The sequence below is a fragment of the Somniosus microcephalus genome, chromosome 11 (assembly GCF_052327205.1).
Source record: "Somniosus microcephalus isolate GS21.2 chromosome 11, FLI_Smic_1.0, whole genome shotgun sequence".
NCBI lineage: Eukaryota > Metazoa > Chordata > Chondrichthyes > Squaliformes > Somniosidae > Somniosus > Somniosus microcephalus.
In genome coordinates, this window is record NC_140997.1 from 31,978,358 (window position 1) to 32,003,137 (window position 24,780).

General features: G+C 48.8%; 1 long non-coding RNA gene across 1 annotated transcript in view; it reads right to left on the reverse strand.

Moving 5' to 3' along the window:
- Window positions 1-813: 813 nt before the first annotated feature.
- LOC147110452 (uncharacterized) overlaps window positions 814-24,780 on the reverse strand; it is a 48,376-nt gene continuing 24,409 nt past the window's right edge. The window contains exon 3 of the long non-coding RNA XR_015079924.1: window positions 814-941. This is a non-coding gene — a long non-coding RNA (uncharacterized LOC147110452). The remainder of the gene's footprint in view (window positions 942-24,780) is intronic.

The window sequence follows — 24,780 nt, forward strand, 5'->3', positions numbered from 1 at the left end:
CTGCCTCAGGTGGGGAGGGGAGGGAATTTGCTGTGGGACAAATGATGGGAGGAAGTGCAGAGGACAGATAAAGGGCAGACATTAACACTCGCCAAAACAAACCAAGAGCTACTCCACGAGAAACGTCAAAATGTTCACGTTTTTAAGACTGCAGTTACACTGGTAGTTTTGCATCAATTAAAGTGGTTTTGTATGGCCATTGATGCAAAAGTGGCAGGATTGACTAAACTGAATCTTGAACACAATAAAACCAAGTCATGTAAGACCCAGTCTAGAAGCTTCATCTCACAGAGGTTTGAGTTTATATTGGCTGTAGTCTAACCCTATCCTGATGTAAAGCTACAGTTTAAAAATGATCTAGATGGCCCTCCTGGAACAATATAAATGTACTTTAAATGTTTTTAATGTTAATAGAAAGTAATTCACCCACCCACCCTCTCATTCCATTATAAATTGGCCACCGTTGATTGGAGCGCGGCACATTCGTCCAAACAGACATGCGCGCAGCTTCTTTATTGTTGGCCTCAATGCGACTTGCAGTCAGCAGTATAACTCTGATCTGCTCACTGCACATCACACTCCACAGATACTGGTCTGAAACCAATAGTTGCAGCACAACAGCAGCCTGAAGTAGAACGGTTACAAAGAAATATGCAGTTAATTGAAAATGCTGCTTTAACTGACTGCTGATGCATAAAACCCAAGCAGATAGTTTTGTGAAGGAGGAAAGGGGGAGCCATTTCAGAGAAAGTACAAAGTTTGATCTTCATTAAAAAAAAACATTGTTGCTCAGCCAGATTTTGATAACAAAAGTTATCCCGATGGGCAAAGATTACATGCGTTTGTAAGTGTAAACATTAAAATGGCATTGTGGGCAGGTGTGCTCCACATCCTTCAGGTCATTAACAAAGAAGGGAATCAAACAGCAGCCCAGCCAGCATCTGTAATAAAAAAAAAAAACAGTCATTTTTAATTTAACATAGGGAAAAAGTTCATGGTTACAAGTTTGGGTAATTAAACAAGGGCTAACCAAATCAATTCATACATGCTCATAGTTTAGGATTATAATCATTCATGTTCTCTAGTTGAAGACGCACACCATAGGGCTCAAAGAGTTGGTAGACTCCTAGGGGGAAAAATTCAGTATCGCCCGCTTGGGGCGCCATTATCGGCCGTGCGCAAAGTTTAGCGCCTAGCACAAATTATCGCCTCCGACGGCAAACTTGGCTTTTATCACCCCTTGAGGTGATTGGAGCGCTAAATCAGGCACTTCACACCTGTCTTAAGACGCATAGGCCGAGGAGCGAGGCGCTACCTCAGAGCGCTGGCGAAGCAAGGAAGGACAAATCAAAATAAACCTGCAAAGTGCTGCTCAGTACCCAAAACTCCTTCACACAGCGTTGAATCTCTCCAGAAGTCTCTCTCTCTCTCTCTCAGAATGTGTGGTGCAAAAATGTCACCAACAAAAAAAGGCAGGAAGCGGTCGCCTTTAAATAGCGCTCCCCCAGTCCCTTTCTAACTGCAAAATGCTCCCCTCAACCTGTCATTGCTAACGGCAGGCGATAAGGCAGGGGGCGCCACTCAATATCCGGTCCAGGGCGCTACCGGGAGGCACAAACCAACTGAATTTTTCCCCCCAAGGCTTTGTCTAGTGATAAGGATCTGAGAGAGGGCATCTTGTCACCTTGTTATACTAGGATTTTTGTGTTGACTTCACCCACTCACTGTAAATTTGGTAACCCTACTATATAGCAGTTGAATTGCACTCCGATTCAGCTGCTCCTTCTCCAGAAAGATGCATCCAACCGAGTAGTAGGCCACAGGAATGGTGTGTGATGCCAGTTTTAGTGTAACAACTGGATCCAGCACACCACTTAAGAAAACAAAGCACATCATGAAATTAGAACACACGTGGAAACTACCTTCTGAATAGCTAGAGTCTAACCCAATTGCTTGGGGCCACTGGCTGTCATTGTCGCTTGGGTGCACATCTTGGAAGGTTTGGTGCAACGTGTTAGGGGGCTGTAGTTAAATAATTTATTTTTAAAGTTCATTTTCAATCGCTGCAGTGGAACCCATTTTCACCCTTTAGAAGACTGTTATGCCTCTCATTTGCTGTATCGGCCTTCAAAATTACACTGGGAGAATTTTGACTCCCACCCATCCCCCGCCACCACCGCCCCCCCCCCCCCCCGATGGGTGGGACAAGGTCGGGGGTGGGGCTGTTTAAATAGTTAACAATCGCATAATGTGACACCAATCTGCCAGATATACGTCTGCCGTTATTGTTACTGCGGCGGGTTGCGTGGCGTGTCTGTGTCCCGCTCTCAAGAGGTGGGACACCTCATTAAAAGCCCATGGGGTCCAAGGCAAAGTGGCAAGTTGGATCGAACATTGGCTCAGAGTCGGGAAGCAGAGGGTAATGGTTGAAGGGTGTTTTTGTGATTGGGAGGCTGTTTCCAGTGGGGTTCCGCAGGGCTCAGTACTGGGTCCTTTGCTTTTTGTGGTATATATCAATGATTTGGACTTGAATGTAGGAAGTGTTGTGTATGTAACCGTTTACCTTTAAGGGAACTATAGAATGTAACCGTTCGCCTTTAAGAGCACTACTTTAGGGTGGCACTATCTATTGGCTCATGTATACTGTAATACCGATAGTGACCACACCAGTATATAAGGGTTGTGATACGTTAACTAGGGCAGAATCGCCCGAGCCTCTGAATAGTAAAGACGTGTTTTATTTTGTTAACAGTGGAGTCTGTGATTATTTATAATACAACCCACAGACTTAACATTGGCGACGAGGATGGGATTCGAACCCTGCGGCAGTTGTTCCACGGCGGCTTCGTCCGAAGACAGGACGTTGAAGAGAGGTTTCAATCCTCACCAGTCTGGAACCGACAGGCTGGAAGCGACAGGCATTAGGACCCTGAAGCCTCCATAACCTCGTGGGTAAGCCGCAGCGTTGGCTGCAAAGACAGTGCCACCGATCGGGAGATAAGGGCGATCGCAATCCCTGATAAGAGCCGCGGTGAAACGCGCGAGCGGGTAAGCCAGAGCCCGGGAGGGAGCGAGCAAGATCCGCGCGAGCGGGTGAGCCAGAGGCCGGGGCCCGCTTTCAAGTGCGAGGCGCAGCCGGGCCATCGATCGCATCCGCTGATAAGAGCCGCACTCGGGCTGAAAGTCAGCGTCGGGGAACGGGTGATAACCGCCATTGAAGTGGGCGGAGAGCGCCGAGAAGCGCGGGAAAACCGCCATCGAAGTGGGCGGGGAGAGCGAGAAGCGCGGGAAAGCCGCCATTTTTCACGGGGAAACCGCTGAAGAAGAAGGAAGAAGCGGGAAACCGCCATCTTGGAAATTATTAAGAATTTCAGGAAAGTAATAAGATTTTTCAGAAAGGCTGGTGTGTTCTCAAGAAGAGAGGGAAAATAAGTATAAGTACAGCAATACTTGTGGTGTTCTCAAGAAGAGAGAAGAAAATTAATAATAAGTAAAGTAATACTTGTACTGTACTCGAAAAGAGAAGAAGATGCCTAAGCGAGGAAATATTAATGACTTTAATGCTGAAATAGAAGACTGGGCCACGTATGTGGAACGCATAGAAATATATTGCATAGCCAACGACATTGAGGATGACGACAAGGCAATAACTTTGTTAAATTCGATGGGAGCAAAAACATACGGGCTTTTGAAACATCTAATAGCACCAGTTAAACCAGTGGACCAGACCTTCGAAGAGATCGTAGCAGTGCTGAAGGATCACTTGAACCCCACACCGTTGATGCTGGCTGAACGATTTAAATTTTACGCCAGAACCCAGAGGCAAGATGAAAGCAATGCGGAATACTTAGTCGAACTGCGTAAGCTAGCGAAATACTGCCAGTTTGGAGGGAATTTGACAGAGGCGCTGCGGGACAAGTTCGTATGCGGCTTGGCCAAAGAAGGAACGCAGAAGCGACTCCTGGAGGAAAACGACCTCACACTGGACAGGGCTGTCCTCATAGCTTCATCGCACGAAGCCGCAGTGAAAGGAACGGCGGAAATGCAGCTAAAGGCGGCGGCACTCGGGGTGGACCAAATGACTGCAAGCATTTCCAAATGCTACCGTTGTGGAAAGACAACGCACGACCAGAATCAGTGCTGGTTTAAGAATCAAGAGTGCAGGAAATGTGGCAAACTGGGTCACATCGCGAAGGTATGCAGGTCCAGAAAGAAGACCAACAAACAAAGGAAGCCACCACCACAAGAAAAGTACAACAAAGTGCATCAGGTGGCTGAAAAGAGTTCAGACGAACAAAATTCAGACTCAGACCCAAACAGCCAGGAGTTGGATGGTCTGAGAATCCACAATGTGGGTAAAGTAACTGATCTACAGACGATCTGGGTCACACTAAAAATAGCTGGAGTCCAAGTACGAATGGAGCTGGACACGGGATCAGCTGTATCAGTCATCAACCAAAAGGACTACCACCGACTATTCTCTCACATACCCTTAAGAAATACCAAGTTCGTATTACAGACATACACGGGGCATCGCGTATACCCCATGGGGAAAATAAGAGTCAAGGTGAGAGATAGGGGTAAAGTACACCCAAGAATGAATTTGTACGTACTACCTGAGGGAGGACCACCACTTCTAGGACGGGAGTGGATCAAGAAAATAGACATGGAATGGCACTACCGACAAGCAATGACGAGTGAGGACTCGGTGCAGACAAGCAGCTCAGACTCTGAGCCGGAAGACGATAAGTCCAGCTTATGTATGAAAAACAAGGTTAACATTAACTCACAGACTAAGGTTGGAAAATCGATGGCGTGCATAAAGACAGAGAATTCTGAGTCTGTTCAAGCTACAGACATATGCATTACGGAGGAACACCGGGCTCGAACTCAACGCTATTTCAAAGTACAACAACAATTAGAACAATTAAGTTACCGCCTCGTACAAGAGATGAAAACAATGAAAAAGTTCTATGACACCGAATGGGAGAGTCTGGAAAGACAACAGAACCTACTGGCTCAAGCAGAGAGCGACCATAGAGCCATCGTGACCAATTACCGATCACATCTCCCTGATGATGTTCAGGGGTTAGAATATTTGCATGATCTAGAGATACAGCAGAAGGGCAAATCACGCTGCACTGAGGATTTTGTTCTGCAATTAGAGACGGAGCTAGTGCAGGCAAAGTTAAGAGAAGTTGAATCACAGGGTGCTCTTAAGGAGATGCAGAAACAAATCTTGGACATGGAAAAGAGAAACGCTTCTTTACCTGATGAGAATAATGTGGCCATGTTGCAAGAGGAGCTTATAGGGGCGAAACTGAAAGAAGCTAAGCAAAGGATGTTGGAACTTGAAACGCAGAACCAAATCAGCGGTAATCAGCTATGTCAAGCAGAGAAGGAGTGCAAGGGTCTACATGAGAAGGTGCAATATCTCTCAGCCCAAAATAAGGGACTACTCACTCAGTTAAATGAAAGTAAACAGGAAATGGCTGAGATGGACTGCAAGAATAAAGAAGAGTTGATGGCAGTGAGACTTCGAGAGGCAGATAGCATAGCAGCCTTGGCTGAACTCCAACAGGAAATTGCGAAAGAAACAAATGAAGAGGAATCTTCAGGAAGCCAGGATTTTATTCCAGTTCTTCTCTACGACTCCTTACAAGCAGAGTGCGAGAAGTTGAAAAAACAGTATGAACAGGCCCAGACTACAATTCTGGAGGGGGTTAACTCAGCAACCTCCGAAAAGCTAGTTTCGTTGGAAGTATATGAGCAACTAAAGGTTGAACATGAGCAAGAAGTCCAAAGGCTGCAGGAAATTCTTGAGGAGCTCAGGGCCAAGACAGACTCATCGGTAGAAGTTCCATACATAGATGAGGATGTAGAGGTGAAAGACATGGCAGAACTCATAAAAATATGGAAGGAAGCCCAAGACAAATATGAGGCGGCAATTACCGAGGTTGACCGACTTGAAGAACAGTTTCAACTGGGAATGGGCCCTGAACATGAGCTAGAGAGCATCGAGGCGCAACTTCTCCAAGCACTGGAAGCCAAAGTACAAGAGGAAGAGAAGATGAAAGCATTGGAGAAAATGATGGATGAAATGGAGGAGTACGCTGAATTACGTCCAGGGGAACAGGAGAATGGGGAAACAGCTACTTCAGTAGAAGGATTAAATAGCCTGATAACGAAATCCCTGAAGGAAGGGAAAGGATTGAACGCACAAATGAGGCCAGGAGGGAAGGAAGGGCAGACATCCGAGGAAGAGCAGGATGAATATGATTGCTTGAAGAAGGGTTTTGACCTGTTGAGTGACACCGAATGTTATGAGGATGTGGTCTGCCCAAATTGTGATGGGAACTCCCAAAGTGCTGAAATCCTGAGGAAGCACTTAAGGTCTAAGGAACATAGAGAGTTGGTGGCGCTACAGATGGCAGCCGGGAAAAGAGCTCGGAGAGTTTCAAAAAGGCAGAAAAGAAAAAGAAGAAGCAGAAAATAATAACTGTTTAAAATATTATTACTTCTACTACCTCAGTCCGAACACTACGAAAGGTGCTAAATTTGTAAAAAAAAATCCAGGGACATTATCAAGACAGCCAGTGGGTTGTATAAGTCCGCACTGCTGGTTCAACAGGACGAAAGTACAAGCTGTTAAAAAAAAAAGGCTATGGAGGATGCTGTCTGGAACGAATTAATACCAGAGACTGAATTTATGAACTGTTCCCACAGAGACTGAACCTGTAAACTGATTCCACTGAGAGTATGTTTGTAAACTGTTATATGACGTTGACTCCATTGAGAGTATATCTGTAAATTGTTATATGACGTTGACTCCATCGAGAGTATATCTGCAAACTGTTTATATAAAGTTGAAGATTGTATGTTTAACGGGATTCTGTAAGTAATAAGCTAGGAAGGGAGGAGTGTTGTGTATGTAACCGTTTACCTTTAAGGGAACTATAGAATGTAACCGTTCACCTTTAAGAGCACTACTTTAGGGTGGCACTATCTATTGGCTCATGTATACTGTAATACCGATAGTGACCACACCAGTATATAAGGGTTGTGATACGTTAACTAGGGCAGAATCGCCCGAGCCTCTGAATAGTAAAGACGTGTTTTATTTTGTTAACAGTGGAGTCTGTGATTATTTATAATACAACCCACAGACTTAACAGGAAGCATGATTAAAAAGTTTGCAGATGATACAAAAATTGGCCGTGTGGTTGATAATGAAGAAGAAAACTGCAGACTGCAGGAAGGTATCAATGGACTGGTCAGGTGGGCAGAACAGTGGCAAATGGAATTCAATCTGGAGAAGTGTGAGGTAATGCATTTGTGGAGGGCTAACAAGGCAATGGAGTACATTATAAATGGTAGGACATTGAGAAATGCAGAAGATCAGAGGGACCTTGGAGTGCATGTCCACAGATCCCTGAAGGTAGCAGGACAGGTAGATAAGGTGGTTAAGAAGGCATACGGGATGCTTGCCTTTATTAGCCAAGGCATAGGGGGAGAAATTCGGTGGGCTGCGCCACCAGTTAGCGCCTAAAGAGGGCACTCAGTGGCTTTAGCGCCACTGGCCACACCTCCCGCGATATTTAGCTGGGGCGCTAATGGCGGCGTTAGCCTGTTGCGCTGCGCCGCCACCGATGACATCATCGGTGTGCGCAGCGCCCCGCTACCGCCCCGATCGCGATATTTGGCAGTGGCCGCCTCTGTAGCGCCGCTCGCTAATCGCACCCGGTTCACGGGGCCTACCTGTGGCGGCAGTGGCGCAAATTAAGGTGGAGGTGCGGGGCGGCCGTTTTTTTCGGCAGCCGCCTGCCAGCACCTCCATCCCCGGCCTCCTGTTCTCCCCCTGTAGCAGTGCCGGCTGTTTTCCGAGAGCCCGGCACTTCTCCTCGGTGCCGGGCTCTTTTGCCGGCACTTGCGATCGTTCATCGCGCTGGTGCAGGCCCCTCCCCCTTAAGAATGGGAGGAAGGCCTGCAGTACCGCAGCGCGCCGTGCCGCAGCGTGTGTTGCTGCGGCACGTTGCGCTGCGATATTCAGTTTCAGCGCCCTAAGAGGGACGCGGAGCGCCTCGAGCCTCGCCCCGTGTCCCTCTTGGGGCGCTCAAGCTGAATTTCTGGCGATCGCTGCTGCTCCGATCGCAGCGCAAAATCTGGCGCCCGGGCGAGCTTGGCGCCCCGTTTGCGGCTCCACCCAATTTCTCCCCCGTAGAATATAAGAGCAGGGAGGCTATGCTTGAACTGTATAAAACACTAGTTAGGCCACAGCTAGAATACTGCGTGCAGTTCTGGTCACCACATTACAGGAAGGATGGGATTGCACTAGAGGGGGTGCAGAGGAGATTTACAAGGATGTTGCCTGAGCTGGGGAATTGTAGCTATGAGGAAAGATTGGATAGGCTGGGGTTGTTTTCTTTGGAACAGAGGAGGCAGAGGGGAGACCTAATAGAGGTGTATAAAATTATGAGGGGCCTAGATAGAGTTGACAGGAAGGACCTATTTCCCTTAGCAGAAGGATCAATAACCAGGGGGCATAGATTTAAAGTAGTTGGTCAGAGGTTTAGAGAGGATTTGAGGAGATTTTTTTTCACCCAGAGGGTGGTGGGGGTCTGGAACTCACTGCCTGAAAGGGGTGGTAGAGGCAGAGACCCTCATCACATTGAAAAAGTATTTTGATGTGCACTTGAAGTGCCGTAACCTACAGGGCTACGGACCAAGAGCTGGGAAGTGGGATTAGGGTGGGTAGCTCTTTTTCGGCCGGCACGGACAAGATGGGCTGAATGGCCTCCTTCCATGCTGTAAATTTCTATGATTCTCTGATTATAATATTTAACTCAGGCTCCTACGGTGCAGTTGGGAACCTGATTTAAATTCAGTGCTGGTCAGACGAGCTTTTCCAGTTGGAAAGCCTTCTACCGCTGGAAGGGCCGTAGAATTGCAGACCCAACTTGCTTAGTGTGCCACAATCACACTGGTGCTGTTAGTAATACAAAGAAATCAGAAAATCAAACATAGTGAGTGACGTAAGAAAACTACTAGGCACTTGGTATGAGTATTAAACAAGGCTTTAATCAACTGTTTTTCAACATGGAGATCTAGTTGTGTCCTTCACTAGTTCCTGTTAAAGAATGTCCTGCACAAGCTGGGCCCGTGCCCGAGTATTTATACTCTCCCTGGACAGCGCCACCAGCAGGCCGCCCAGTATTATTACATAAGTCATTTTTACATGAATGACAAGATTCATGTCAAGGGGCACAATCTCCGACCTCGGGGGGGGCGGTGGATCTGATCCCAAGGGGGGTCCGATCCCAGGGTGCATGGGGGGGGGGGGGAGGTCGATGGTTTGGGGGGGGCTTGGGGGAGCTGGGAGGAAGCACTCCTGTTCCTCCTGACCCACAAGGAGTGCTCACCGAGGCTGTCCTCGCCTCGCTGTGGCTGCCGGGATTCCCAAGGCCTGGGAACCCCCACCAGCCACAGTTAAAACTGCAAAGCAGTTTAAATCCAAGGCTTCCAGATTCATTACCATGTTTAAAGTGCCAACCTGCCTCCTGGGAGCGGGTTGGTTGCCCGCCCCGCGTCCCGCCTCTGTTAAAACCAGAAGTGTGCAGGTTGGAGGCGGGATTCAGACTTTTAACACTTTAACCTCCCACCCAACCCAAATCAGCCCATATTTGGGGGGGGGTTAAAAATCCCCCCAGTATTCTTTTTTCCTTGCAAAACGCTTGTACAATGGCAGGACCCATACTTCTCATCTACAAATCACAATTGACTGAGATCATTTTCGGATGTCTCATCACTATGGTTACACTGTACTGGGACCCATTTCTGGGAATAGCAAAGACAAACTTGGTGCCGACAGCAATTAGCACTCCTTTAACCATTACTGGATGGGAACGCGCTTCCTTTGAGACCACATATCCTAAAAGGTACATAAAACACTTAAGAGCTTTTGTAATCTATGGGTAATCTTCAAAAGAAAAGTACACAATGGATTGCAAACTATGCATCAGAGAAATCCCCCCACCCCCCCCCGCCCCCATCTTTTTCACTCGTTCTGCACTTGCAACATCTTCCACTTCTGATGAAATGGATGGGAATTTTAACCCCCAAAATGGGTGGGTTTGGGTCAGGTGGGAGATTAAATTTTAAAAATCTCAAACCTGAATCCAACCCGCCTCGAACCCGCCCACTTCCGGTTTTAACGGAGACGAGATGGGGGATGCAGGCAACCAGCCCGCTCCCAGGAGGCAGGTTGCTCATTTAAAAATTTAATGAGGCTGCATGCCTCAGATTTTATCTCTCTACCAGGTGTAACCCTGGCCAGCTGGGTTTCCAGGGCCTTGGCAAACCCGGCAGCTAAAGGGAGGCGAGGACTGCTGCATGGAAGAGGTAAGTGCTTTTCCAGCGTGACTCGTGACCCCAGCCCCTCAAGTTAACCTGCTTCCCTCCCTGCGACAGGAACCCCCCCCCCACGGTCAGACACCCCCGCGATCACTAACCACCCCCCCATCTTTTTCTCTGACCCCTTGAAATGACCCCCCACCCCCCGACCGTCCAAACCTCGCTGTACCCTTCCCCCTATCACAATCTCTACCCAAGCAGCAGGAAACCTACTTGCTCCTGGGCTGCGGCTTTTTCTGGAGCATTCCCCACCCGACAGGAAGCCAACCCCGGCAATCAGGTGGGGATCCTGTTGGGAAAAAAAACCCACATGCCACGGCATTCGGACCAGAACTTCTCCCCTTCGCTTGGAAATCCTGCTCCAGTAAAGGTCGGGGCCTCGGGGTCATTTTAAAGGATTGAAAAAAGTTAAAGTGTTACATTTTTATGTAATTGCATTCTCTTGGACGGTGGATCTTACTAAATTACTGCACTTGTGAAACTTTGTAAACAATAGTGTGCCTTTGGAGATGAGTTTTCAAACCAGATCACTATGTAACATGAATCTTGTCATTCATGTGGAAATGACTTATGAAGTAATACTGGGCAGCCTGCTGGTGGCGCTGTCCAGGGAGAGTATAAATACTCGGGCATGGGCCCAGCTTGTGCAGGACATTCTTTAACAGGAACTAGTGAAGGACACAACTAGATCTCCATGTTGAAAAACAGCTGATTAAAGCCTTGTTTAATACTCAGACCAAGTGCCTAGTAGTTTTCCTACGTCGCTATGTGCAGTAATGAAAATAATGGCAAGAGATGTCAGGCCGTGAGCTGGTAAACCTATAATGGATGCAACTGCCTACCTGTAAGTAGTTATTAGGTGAAGCAGTTTGCACCGGAAGTTGCAGGTAGAGATGAATAATGAGGCCCTGGCACAATGCCACTTGAACTGCAGCTCCTGAGGCACCATGTGTGCCTGTGCCCAAATTGGGGTCAATTTTGCTGCAGCAGGACATCGAATGGCGTCAGCCGTTAGTTAGACTTGCCCCTGCACCCTTCAGCTCAAAACAATTTTGGCCACAAAGATGCTGAAAGCACGAGCTGGTAACGTCGCAGCGAGGGAAACAGGGCATCTGGGACCTGAGTGAACAAGGCAAGCAACAGGGTATCTCCTTAACCAATGAGATTTTAAAGATTGAGAAATAAACAGCGGAAGGACTGAGAAGGGCGGCGAATTTAAAGGGGGTGAATTCAATGCCAAATCAGGTTGACTGGCAGTAATTAACACTTATCATATCGTTAAAAGGGTACTTACGCTACTCATTACTAGCCCTAAATATCTGTGGCGAGTTTAGTTCGTATCTACCACGCAAATACAGCAACTTCACGACATTCAATGCCTCTCAATGGTGAAGCAGACAGCGGAATGCCATTTTCGAGAAGCTAACAGCAGAGGGGCAGCTTGGACAGCAACCTTTGGATATCCGTGTTTAACCGTGTATCTGCCTCTTGCCTAAAGTTTCTGTACCATTTACGCATAAATAAATTATGCATTTACCCTCACCGTTATTTTGACAGCAAATTCTGGCCCAATACAAGGTCCGCCCACTTCAATATCACTGTGGCGCTCCCGACACATAACGCGCTGGGAGCGCCATGTGTTACGGGGTCCAGAATGTTGTGCGCCTGCAGGCAATAATGGTGCTAATATTTTCATACCTGAAGGTGGTGGAGACCTACATCCCCTTGCAGGATGTGGCTGCTGCTAAAACGATAAAAGCAGGAAGGAAGGGCAGCCCTCTATCAAGAAGAGAGTCACCCGGGGGCAACTTTTCTTGTCTCTCCTGAAATGCCTGTTCCAAACAGGCGCTTGGCAACCTGGACTGACACTCAAGTGCTACAACAAAATTATGGGGTTATGCTTCAACTGCATGCCAGCTGAAGATCAAATGAGCCTTGCTCACATTCACTATGCAAGGTCTATGCACTGACTATGCAGTAAGTGTACATTATGGCGTGTGGAATGCACTGTGTGTTAATAATGTGGACCCTTGACACCCAAGAACTGTGGCACTTCGGTCACTCAAGATTGCATTACTGGACAATTCAGCTTTTAAGTGGACAGTCAAAAAAGTTTTTTTTTAAATGCAAATCAGATCTCCCTCGCTGACTAAGTCAGTGAATAGTTAAACCATATGGAATTACAAAGTTCTCAGTTTTGATTCTCAGTCTGTGCTGAGTTAGCTGACAATTGAACCATAATAAAAATAGGAAGAGAAAGGAGGCTAGACTAAATACTAGAAGAGTCAGGCATGTTAATAGGAAGTAAAATATCAAAAGATTGTAATTCATAATAGAGCTCACGAATCATATGTTAAAAAAGGGAAACTGAGGTGAGACCTAAGACCAGAGCTGTCACAATGACATATGCATTTTTAAACCAAATCAAGTGATTGTCACTCCTAATGGAGTAATTTTGACTTTGGGAAAAAACGTAAAATGGGCAATAACGATTCAGTTGCCCGTAATACGTCTTTCCTGATTTTCATTTCTATTGACTTCAAGGGGGAGATATATATCAGGGGGTTGAATTGATAGAGCTCATTTCACACTATCGTCCAAACTCAAACTGACCCCCAACAAGTGGCACTTGGCAGGCCTGTCAGTCCCTGGACTCACCTGGGGATCTCGTGCACTGTATCCACCATCTTGAGCCATTGGCTAATCAGTAGGATTTAGTGGGAGGTGGCCCCAAGTGTGTAATATAGCTTTGCACGGCTCGAGAGGGGATCTCAAAATGAATCTATTCCAATTGTTGATTGATATTGGTACCGCTGGGAGTCATGGTAATTGAGAACTTTAGTCCTTTACAATCACATTGAGAAGGGACGAATGGCACTTTAATATTTCTTGTTGTTTTTCAATGATAAGAAAGTCACAATAAAGTTACGCTTGCAGCATATAAGAGATGCCCAAACTGTTCTTCATCATGGTTCAGAACTCCTGGGCATGCAGTGGAAGGCCTTCCTCCAATCCATGCATGTGGCGTATATACATTTTCAGAGGTCATTCAATAAGGTGTCTCACAGGAGACTTGTTAAAAAATCTCACATGGTTAGTGTAAGAAAAATTGTAACAACATAGATAGTTGGTTGATGGATAGGAAACAAAGGGTTCACCTTAATGGGTGTTGATCAGACTGGAGAAGGGTTGGAAGTGGTGTACTCCAAGGGTCAGTGCTGGCTCCTTGTTTCTTCTCAGTACAGGAAACTTTCTGTTATCCGGCATGGATGGGACCGACGTGGTGCCGGTTCATCAACAATTCCGGATAACCGAACGCTATAGTAAAAGATACGGAGCTGAGAGCTCCGTATAAAGCAACAAACCCTGTTGCTTAGCAACAGGTTCAAAACAATGGCCACAAGTTGCAAGCGTCTCTGTAGCTTAGCAACAGCTGCAGCCACACCCTTGCACAGCAACAAATGGAGTAAAAAAAGTAATAAAAGTTACCTGAACCTACTCCTGAATTCTGCCGGTTAACCGACATTTCCAGTTATTTAGAGGCCGGTTAATCGAAAGTTTCCTGTATGTACAGATGATTTGGACTTGGGCATAGAGAGCATGATATCAAAATTTGCTGCTGACAAAGGGTCACAGACCTGAAACGTTAACTGTTTCTCTCTCCACAGATGCTGCCTGACCTGCTGAGTATTTCCAGCATCTTCTGTTTTTATTTAAGGGATTTAGCAAACAGCGAGGAGAAGGGTAAAAGACTTCAGGAAGACATAGGGGGAGAAATTGGGTATCGCCCCGTCTAACTTTTGCGGGAGCGCCGGTGTTGACACCCAGCGATGCTGCAGGGGGCGGAAGCCAAGTTCGCATCCGGGGTGGTACCGGGGCGCTGCGCACCGGATGGCATCACGATCTCCGGGGCGCAGGAGATCATGGTGTTAGAGTCTACCGCCGCCGTTAACCTGCAGGGGAAGTTCACGGGCGTCGGTATTCTCGCCGCGCCCAGTCGCAAAGCCAGCAGCACCCCCCGTTATCCCCCCCCCACCGGAGGCACTAACGGGAGGCGCAAATGAGGGGAATTTTTAGCCCTTAGAATGGACAGAGGTAGCATTGCAATCTAATGTGGAGAAATATGAGGTAATACATTTTGGGAGGAAAACAAGGAATGGGATCGACACTCAGTGGAGCGGGACTGAAGGGTGTGGATGAACAGAGAAAGCTAAGGGTTCAAATACGCAATTCCTTGAAAGTGTGATTGCAGATAGATAAAGCCAATAAAAGGCCAAGCACATTTTGGGTTTTATAAACAGGGCACAGAGTACAAGCGCAAAGAAGTGTGACAAAAAATGGATTTTGGTCTGTGTTGAATTTTTAACTTGTATCCATTATTGTTGGAAATGAGAGAGAGGAGTAATGAACCCTGGTCACATGGTATTGCTCAAAGGAATAACCACCAGCTCAGAAAGCAGACATGGTCATTTCCGTAGCCTTAGAATCAGAGCATCATAGAAATTTACAGCACAGAAGGAGGCCATTCGACCCATCATGTCCATGCCAGCCGAAAAAGAGCTAGCCAGCCTAATCCCCTTCCTGCCTCGAGGAGGCGGCTCCCAGCGCGGGTCGGGTACCCGCCTCCTGGGACGATGGCACGGAGGCGGGTGGGGGGTGGGATGGGTACCCGTCCCCAGATTCTGCCATTTTCCCGGCAGTCCCGCCTCCATACCCGCCTCCCCAGGACTGGCAAAATCGCCCCCAGTGTGTCGGGACTGCAGGATGCGGAAATTTGTGGACACTGAGGGGAAAAGATTGGGTGCCGCCCATTTTGGGCTTGCTAACGTCGCTGGGGCGCTAATGTTAGCACCCCGCCGTAAATTCAGTAGTAGCGCCCCAAGCAGGGGGTGGGGCACTACTGAAAAGCGCTCCATCTCCTGCTTGGGGCGCTACTACTGAACTTTGCAGCACTACGTGCAGCAGCACCACGCACGGTGGCACGTAGCGCCGCGTCATTGCAGGCCTCCTCCCCTGATTAAAGGGGAGGGGCCTAGCGCTGCATGCACCGGGGCCCTGCCGGACCACGGGGGAGCAGGGTGCCGTGGATCGCAGCCAGCATCCTGTACACAAAAGTGAAAGGGGACAGGGGCTGGCAGTCGCCCAAAATAAAAATGGCCGCCCGACACCTGCCCTTTAAGTTGTGTCACCACCGCTGCCAAACCGCCCCCTGATCCTGTCACACATATCATTCGGCGATAGGTCAGGGGAAGCAAGGGAAGTTTGCGGCCGGGGCACTGCACACGGCGATGACGTCATCGCCAGCGGCGCGGGTTGCTACCAGCTACAGGCGCCGCTAACCTCCCACTGAATTTCGTGGGCGGCGTTAGCGGTGCCGCGCCCGGGCGCTAGGGAATTTGCGCCCTGTTAGGGCCTCCGGTGACGCTAACGAGAGGCGCAAACCAACCCAATTTTTTCCCCTGAGACTCCCCCAGATGACCACACCTGGCTTCAGTGGAAAAGAAAATTGGGTGGAGTGTAAAGCAGGCTGCTTCCCAGCCAAGTGTGCTGTAGACCAGCCTGGGCAAGCTTTTCAATTCAAATTAGAGGTCGGAGTCCTGTCAGAAAATGTGGTGCAGCCCCTCGTCTGAGCTGTCAACATAAATGAATTTGTGTCATGGCAAAGCTCAACCCCAATTTATGCCTTTGTTAGGAAAATTGAGGCTTATATTTAATACTTTACAGCTATTAAATTTAATTTTCTATTTGGATAACTAATTTAAATCCTTCTGCAAATCATTAACTAGATCTTCTGTCCCTACTGCTCTCCTTATATTAGTGTTGTTTGCAAATGTAACAAGATTTCAATTCGTTTCTGTATCCAGGACATTTATTTTATGTAAATAAAGAACAGGAGTTCCTGCAATGGCCGTGCAGTATTCCACTCACCGGAGATGAGCCACAGCTTAATTTAAAGAAATAAAGAACTTTTCATGATCTCAGGATGCCTCACAGCACATCACTGCCGTTGAAGTCCTTTTGCAGTGCAGTCACTGTTGTAATGTAGGGGAAATATAGGGAAATTTAAATATTATAATATATTAAAATGAACCCTAGCACCATTTCCCATATGCTTAAGCTGGAATTGGTTTGGCTGCTTACTTGGCCCATCTATAATGGGCCTAAGAGAAGGAGGGACCTGTACAAGATGGGTGGGTTGCACCTGAACAGGGTTGGGAACAATGTTAACTAGTGCTGTGGGGGAGGATTTAAACTAATTTGGCTGGGGCAGGGGAACCAGGCTGAAGCATCAGAGAACAGAAGCAAGGTACATAGAGGATTGGGAGAGACATACAGCAATAGTATTCCAGAAAGAGGGATCAGACAGGGGGGGAAATGCAAAGTAGGCTAAGACAGGGTTGGAGTGCATGTGCATAAATGCACGGAGCATGATCAATCAGGCTGGTGAGCTGCAGGCACAAGTTGCCACATGGGATTATGATATAGCACCAATAACAGAGGCCAAGCTCAAACAAGGGCAGGAATGGGAACTTAACATTCCTGGCTAGAATGTATTCAGGAGGAACAGGGAAGAAAAAAAAGGCGGAGGAGGCAGCATTGATCAAAGATACTATTACAGCCCTGGTAAGGGATGATGTTCTTGAGGATTCAAAGACATAATCTATTTGGCTAGAGTTAAGGAGTATACAGGGTAATAGGATTGTTAGACTACTGGGTGTGTACAATAGACCACCAAATAGTGGGGAGGAGATGGAGGAGCAAATCTGCAAGCAACTTTCAGAAAGATGTGAAAACAATAGAGTGGTGATAATGGGGAATTTTAGTTATCCTAATATAGACTGGGGTGGGGGGAACCAGTGTAAACGGTAAGGAGGGGGAGGAATTTCTGAAACGTGTACAGGAGTGGGTTTCCAGCCCAACAAGGAAGGAAGCTGTGCTGGATCTAGTTCTGGGGAATGAAGTGGGGCAAGTGGAGCATGTTTCAGTGGGAGAGCATTAGGGGAACAGAGATAATAATATCATCAGGTATAGAATAGTTATGGAAAGAGACGAGGAACAATCAAAGGTGAAGATACTCAATTGGAAGAGGGCTAATTTCAGCAAATTGAAAAGGGATCCGGCCCAGGTGAATGAATGAACAACAGGGGGCCTTCAAAGAGGTGATAGTTCGGGTACAGAACAGACAGATTCCTATGAGGGGGAAAAGAAGAGCTCTCTGGATGACTAAAGATAGAGGGGGAGAAATTCGGTATCGCCCCATTTGGGGCGCAAATTATCACCACCTACTGCGAAATTGGTCTGTTTCGCCCCTGGAGGTGATTGCAGCACTAAATCAGGCGCTGCACGACTCTCTTAAGGCACTAAGCCGGAGAAGCAAGGCGCTAACTCAGAGGGCGGGCGCAGTGCAGGTGCTGTCAGTCAGCGATTGCACACAGACACGCTGGCGCCGGTCAGCTCTTAAAGGGGAGGGTCGATCTTGATTTGCAGCCGCACCCTGCGCATCGGAGCCCTGAATCTCGGCCTGGACAGACCTGTTGCCGAATCCTGCAGCCAAGGACCATGGAGAGGGCCAGGGAGCGAGCACAGCGTTTCAGCGAGGGGGCCTTGGAGGCTTTGGTTGGCGCGGTGGAGCGCAGGCGATCTCTCCTGTACCCGAAGAGTGGCAGGAGGCCTCTGCCCAGCGAGTACCGAAAAGCTTGGAGGGAGGTGGCTCACAGAGTGACCTCCAGCAGCATGGTGCCTAGGACTCCTGTGCAATGCAGGAAGAAGTTCAATGGCCTCACTCGGGTCGTCAGGGTGAGTGCCTTTTCCAGAAACCTCTTCATCCCTTCATCTCGACCTCGCTTTATGGCCAAAGGGTCTTGAAAGCCCCAATGCCCAGCACTCCTCCAACACCTATGGCCCTTTCAGGAAGCTCACACGCACATTCAGCACTTTGCATACAGTAAGGGTTATTCGACCATGGAAGGCATTTCAGCCAAGATCATGGCTGCACACAGTAAGGGCTATTCGACCATGGGAGGCATTTCAGCCAAGATCATGGCTGCACACAGTAAGGGCTATTCGACCATGGGAGGCATTTCAGCCAAGATCATGGCTGCATCTTTACTCAGGCCCCGTCCTTTTTCTTGCAGGGCAAGCTGGCGCATAATAGGAGACTGCAGCAATGGACCGGGGGAGGCCAGCCTCACCTTCAAGCCCTGACCGATCTGGAGCAGCGAGTCCACCAGATAGTGGCAAGCCGGATGCTTGGCCCCATCGCCACTGGAGACGCCGACCCTGTTATGGACAGCAATGGTAAGGTCATCACCTTTTTGACCTCTCTCCTTCCATTTGTTCCTCACAGCAGCATCCTTTGACACTCTCGATCCAAATCAGTACATCGCTGCACTCATGCCTCCCTTGCTGCCACCCTGTCCTCACGCTAAAGCCACTCTTGTACCTCCCTGCTTTCAGATGCTGATTCTCCAGGTGAGGAGGCGGGCCCTCAAACTGCCACTGGGAGTGAATCTGAAGGCGAGGAGGAAGAGGAAGCCGGACCATCAGTGCAACCCTCTGCCGAGGCAGCCCATGGCCATACTGGGGACACGCCTTCCCTGGAGGGGAGCGGGAAGGAATGGTCTGATGAGGGTGAAGCTCCAGGACCCAGCGGGCTGCAGCAACGCGAAGGGGGTAGGGAAGCTCGGGGGCCTTCACCCCGGAGGGAGAGTATGGCCTCGAGTCCTGCTACAGTGAGCGCAGACGAGGTGCGGCTCCTCGCTGAAATGAGCGCCCAGGCGGAGCAAAGGCACACTGAGCTCATGGCTGAAGTGGCAAGAATGCCCGAATCCATTGAGTCACTGGCAAGGAGTGTCCAGGACTTCGGTGCAGCACAGGCGTCTGCCAAGCAAATGCTAAGTGCTGCAATGCAGTCAGTGGCTGGTCTCATGCAGACGCAGGTTGAGGCCACGCGAGCACTAACTGATGTCACCCTCGCTGGATCGGGCAGGTTTCCCCGGGGCCCTCCCCGCGCCGCAGCAGGCCAGCAATCTGTGCCCCCGCAGATTGCTCCACATGCTGCAGTGCTGCCCCGTGGGAGTGCCAGTGTGTTGGTCGAGCGGGGAGTTGCTGTCCTCTCTCAGGATGACAGCATTCCTGCTGCCAACACTGTCACTTCTCCACTGCAGCTGCCACCACCTGTAGAACAGACTGCTGCTGCCCATGCAGAGTTGGAGCAGTCAGCAGCCGGGCCCTCCAGGCCCAGAGCTGGTCCAGGCCGTCCCTCAAGGGCATCTGCAGTCTCAGTTTCTGACACTAAGCAGCCTTCCCCCAGCCTTGCTGCAGCCACTGGGGTCCCAGTGCGGAGGAGCTGCAAGGTGGGAAGGGGGCAATTTCGCAAGGGAAGCAGATCACCCTCGAGGGGCAAAAAGTAGTAGGTGTGGCAAAATGTTGTTCACTGTTTTATTGAAGGCCGAGGATCGTGGTCATATCTTTGTTACTGTTTTGGACATTGCCTCCAGGTTGTGAGAGCCAGTTATGTGATTGACTGTTTTTTTGTGTGTTTCTTTCTATTACTTTGTCATGCGGGAAGGATACACAGTTTTGTAAATAAAGAAGTGTCTTTATTCAAAATGTGCATGTTTGCTGTTTGCACTCATTGTTGCCTTGACCGGCTTAGGGGTTGCAGCATGTTTCCATTCAGGTTCTTTGAATGGCAGAAGCCATTCCCTCAGAGGGGGCCTAGAAGCGACTTGCTATAAGCCTTTGACGGACGGCCCTTGCACTTTGTGCCTCCCTCCCGCCTTGGTGCTGCTGCTCCTCCTCCTCCTCCTCCTCTGCTGGTGCTCCAAGGCCCGGTGGCATTGGCTGGGTCCTGAGGATTGCCAGGTTATGCAGCATGCAGCACACAACAAGAAAGTGGGAGACTCACTCAGGCGAGTACTGCAGGGCTCCTCCAGAGTGTCCAGACAGCGGAACCATTGCTTGAGCACGCCGATTGTGTGCTCAACGATGTTCCTGGTAGCTTGATGGCTCTCGTTGTATCGTTCTTCTGCAGGGGTACTGGGCGAACAGAGCGGGGTCATCAGCCAGGTGCACAGAGGATAGCAAAATACTGCAGATGTTGGAAATCCGAAATAACAAAAGAAAATGCTGGAAAAACTCAGCAAGTCAGGCAACATCCGTGGAGAGAAATTTGAGTTGACGTTTCGGGTTTGACCCTTCTTCAAAACTGGAGAGAAAAGGAACTAGATCGAAGGCAGGGCTGCGATCGGACAAAAGAGTAAAAGAACCAAAAGAAGTAAAAGAGATTAGAAGCTAGACGAGATGGTAATAGGCTGTGATTAGGTGTAAAGTGTACTGGCAGGGCAAAAGATAGCTGCCAGGTGTGAGAGAGAAACAAAAGGAAAGGGGGGGGGGAAAGGAAAGGAGTGGAAAAATATAGGTGAAAATGAAATAGGGGCCGAGGTTATGATCTGAAATTGTTGAACTCGATATTGAGACCGGAAGGCTGCAGACTGCCTAATCGGAAGATGAGGTGCTGTTCCTCGAGTTTACGTTGAGCTTCCGTGGAACAGTACAAGAGGCCAAGGACGGTGAGGTCCGAGTGGGAATGGAGCGGTGAATTGAAATGACAGGCGACCGGAAGCTCGGGGTCACCCTTACGGACTGAACGGAGGTGTTCCGCAAAGCGGTCACCCAATCTGCGTTTGGTCTCCCCAATGTAGAGGAGACCACATCGTGAGCAGCGAATACAGTATACTAGATTGCGAGAAGTACAAGTAAATCGCTGTTTCACCTGGAAGGGGTGTTTGGGGCCCTGGACAGTGGGGAGGGGGGAGGTATAGGGGCAGGTGTTACATCTCCTCCGCTTGCACGGGAAGGTGCCAGGCGAAGGGGAAGGGCTGTTTGGGGTGATAGAGGAGTGGACTAGGGTGTCTCGGAGAGAGCGGTCCCTGCGGAATGCTGAAAGGGGAGGGGAGGGGAAGATACGTTTGGTGGTGGGATCACTTTGGAGGTAGCGGAAATGCCGGAGGATGATCCGTTGAATGTGGAGGCTGGTGGGGTGAAAGGTGAGGACAAGGGGAACCCTATCGTGGTTCCGGGAGGGAGGGGCAGGGGTGAGGGCAGAGGTGCGGGAGATAGAGCTGACACGGTCGAGGGCAGTGTCAACCACGGTAGAGGGGAATCCTCGGTTGCGGAAAAAGGAAGACATGTCTGAAGCACTGGTGTGGAAGGTGGCATCGTCGGAGCAGATACGGCGGAGGCGGAGAAACTGGGAGAATGGAATAGAGTCCTTACAGGAAGCGGGGTGGGAGGAAGTGTAGTCCAGGTAGCTGTGGGAGTCAGTGGGCTTGTAGTAAATATTGGTCGATAACCTATCCCCAGAGATGGAGACGGAGAAGTCGAGGAAGGGAAGGGAAGAGTCAGAGATGGACCATGTGAAGGTGAGGGAAGGGTGGAAATTGGAGGCAAAGTGAATGAAATTGTCAAGTTCGGGGCGAGAGCAGGAAACGGCCCCGATACAGTCATCAATGTATCGGAAAAAGAGGTGAGGGAGGGGACCCGAGTAGGACTGGAACAAAGATTGTTCCACATAGCCCACGAAAAGGCAGGCATAGCTAGGACCCATGCGGGTACCCATGGCAACACCTTTGATTTGGAGGAAATGAGTGGAGTTAAAGGAGAAGTTGTTCAATGTGAGAACAAGTTCAGCCAGGCGGAGCACAGAGGATAGCCCTTGTCCCGAGAAGCCAGGCTCCTGGGTGAAGCGGGGCCTCGAAAAGGTCTGCCACAGAAGTCTGGCGCAGGATGAAGACATCGTGGCTGCTGCCTGGAAAGTGGGCATTGACAGCGAGTATCAGCTGTCTGTGGTCACAGACCAACTGGACGTTCAAGGAATGGAAGCCCTTTCGGTTGCGGAAATCCTCGGCATTCTCTTGCGGCACCCGCAAAGCTTAATGGGTGCAGTCAATGGCGCCCTGCACCATGGGGAAGCCCGCTATTCTTGCAAAGCCCGCTGCGCACTTTTGCTGCTTCTCCGGGGTCATGGGGAAAGAGATGTACTCTTGTCTCCTTTTAAAGAGGGCATTTGTGACTTGACGGATGCAGCAATGCACCACGAACTGGGAGATATTGGCAATGTCCCCAGTAGCAGATTGAAAGGAGCCGGTGGCATAAAAGTTGAGAGCCACTGTAATCTTCACTGCCATCGACAGAGATGTCCTGCTCCTCAGTTGAGGCTGCAGATCTGGCTGAAGGAGGTGGAGAGCTCAGTCACCACCTCCTTGCTGAATCGCAGCCTTTGCAAACACTGCTCCTCAGACATATTGATGTATGAGAACTGTTGTCGAAAAACCCTGGGAGGGTAAGGTCTCCTGTACCGACGCCTGTTGGCCCTCCTCCGTCTGGCCATGATTGCCACACTCTCTCTGCGTCTCTGTGCCCTCTCAATGTGATGGAGGAGCACGACGTTCCCATCCATTGCAGCCCCCATAATATGTGGGCAATCAAAGTTATGGCGGTGAAAAAGCAAAGCAACTACAAAGTTATGGTCAGAAGCCAAAACTACCTCAGACAGCGTTGACTCAATGCAGAAGGCTCTCTTTCTCCCTTTGTCTCTCTGCAAATCTCTCTCTCTCTCTCTCAGAACGAGTGGTCCAAAAATGGCTACCACACAAAAGACAGGAAGAGCCCCCTTTAAATAGCGCCCCCCCAGCCCCACAGCGACTGGTAAGTGTTCCAGTCAACCTGTCATTGGTATCGACAGGCGGAAAGGAGGGGGGCGCCACTGAATTTCCGATCCGGGGCGTCCCAAGGGCGTTGCACTCTGGAATGACGTCAAGATCTGCGTGCGCAGGAGATCGGGCGGTATGGTTTAGCGCCGCCGCTAAATGTCCGGTCAATTTCGCGAGAGGCGCAGGTATCGCCGCGCCCGGGCGCTAGTTGGTTAGCGCCCCACTTATCGCCCTCTTAAGGCGCTAACGGTTGGCGCTAACAAGTGAATTTCTCCCCAGAGAGTTTAAAATGAAAGAGAAAAAGAAGGCTTATGATAAATGCCAGCTTCATAATACTGTAGAGAATCAAGTTGCATACAGAATGTGCAGAGGAGAACCGAAAAAGAAAATAAGTGGGGCAAAGAGAGTTATGAGAGAGATTAGCAGGCAACATAAAAGGGAACTCTAAAGTCTTTTCTAAAGATATAAATAGTCAATGGATAGTCCAATAGGGAATTCAGGAGAAACTTCTTTACCCAAAAAGTGGTAAGAATGTGGAATGCACTACCACAAGGCGTAGTTGAGGCAAATAGCAGAGATGATTTAAGAGGAAGCTAGATAAGTACATGAGGGAGGAAGGAATAGAAGGGTACACTGATAGGGTGAGATGAAAAGAGGTGGGAAGAGGCTCATGCGGAGCTTAAATGCCGGCACAGAGCAGTTGGACCGAAGGGCCTGTTGCTGTGCTGTAGACTTGATGTAACTTAATATAAAAGGGAAACCAAGAGACTTTTATGAACATATAAATAGCAAAAGGGTAGTCAAAGGAAGGGTAGGGCAATTAGGGACCTAAACAGAGGTCTTCTTGTGGAGGCAGAGGACATGGCTGAGGTACTAAATGAGTACTTTGTATCTGTCTTCACTAAAGAAGACAATGCTGCCAATGTCACAGAAAAGGAGGTGGTAGAGAAATTGGACAGGATAAAAATAGATAAAGAGGAGGTACTTAAAAGGTTGGCAGTGCTCAAAGTAGTCAAATCACCTGGGCTGGATGGGATGCATCCTAGATTGCTTAGGGAAGTAAGCCACAATCTTTCAATCCTCCTTCAATATGGGAGCGCTGCCAGAGGACTGGAGGGTTACAAATGTTACACCCATGTCCAAAAAAGGGGAGAGGGATAAACCCAGTAACCACAGGCCAGTCAGCCTGACGTCGGTGGTGGGGAGACATTTAGGGACAATAAACCGAGCCAAAATTAATTGCCACTTGGAAAAACGTTGGTTAATAACTGAAAGCCAGCACGGATTTGTTAAAGGCAAATCATGTCTGACAAACTTGATTCAGTATTTTGATGAACAGAGAGGGTTGATGAGGATAGTGCGATTAATGTTGTGTATATGGACTTTCAAAAGGCGTTTGATAAAGTACCACATAATAGGCTTATTAGCAAAATTAAAGCACACGGGATTAGAGGGGCAGTGACTGCGTGAATACTAAAGTGCTGCAAAACAAAAAGCAGAGAGTTGTAGTGAACAGTTGTTATTCAGACTGGAGGGAAGTATAAAGTTGTGTCCACGGGGGTTGGTATTAGGACCACTGCTTTTTTGATATATATTGATGATCTGAAATTGGGTATAATTTAAAAGTTTGCAGATGACACAAAATCAGAAATGT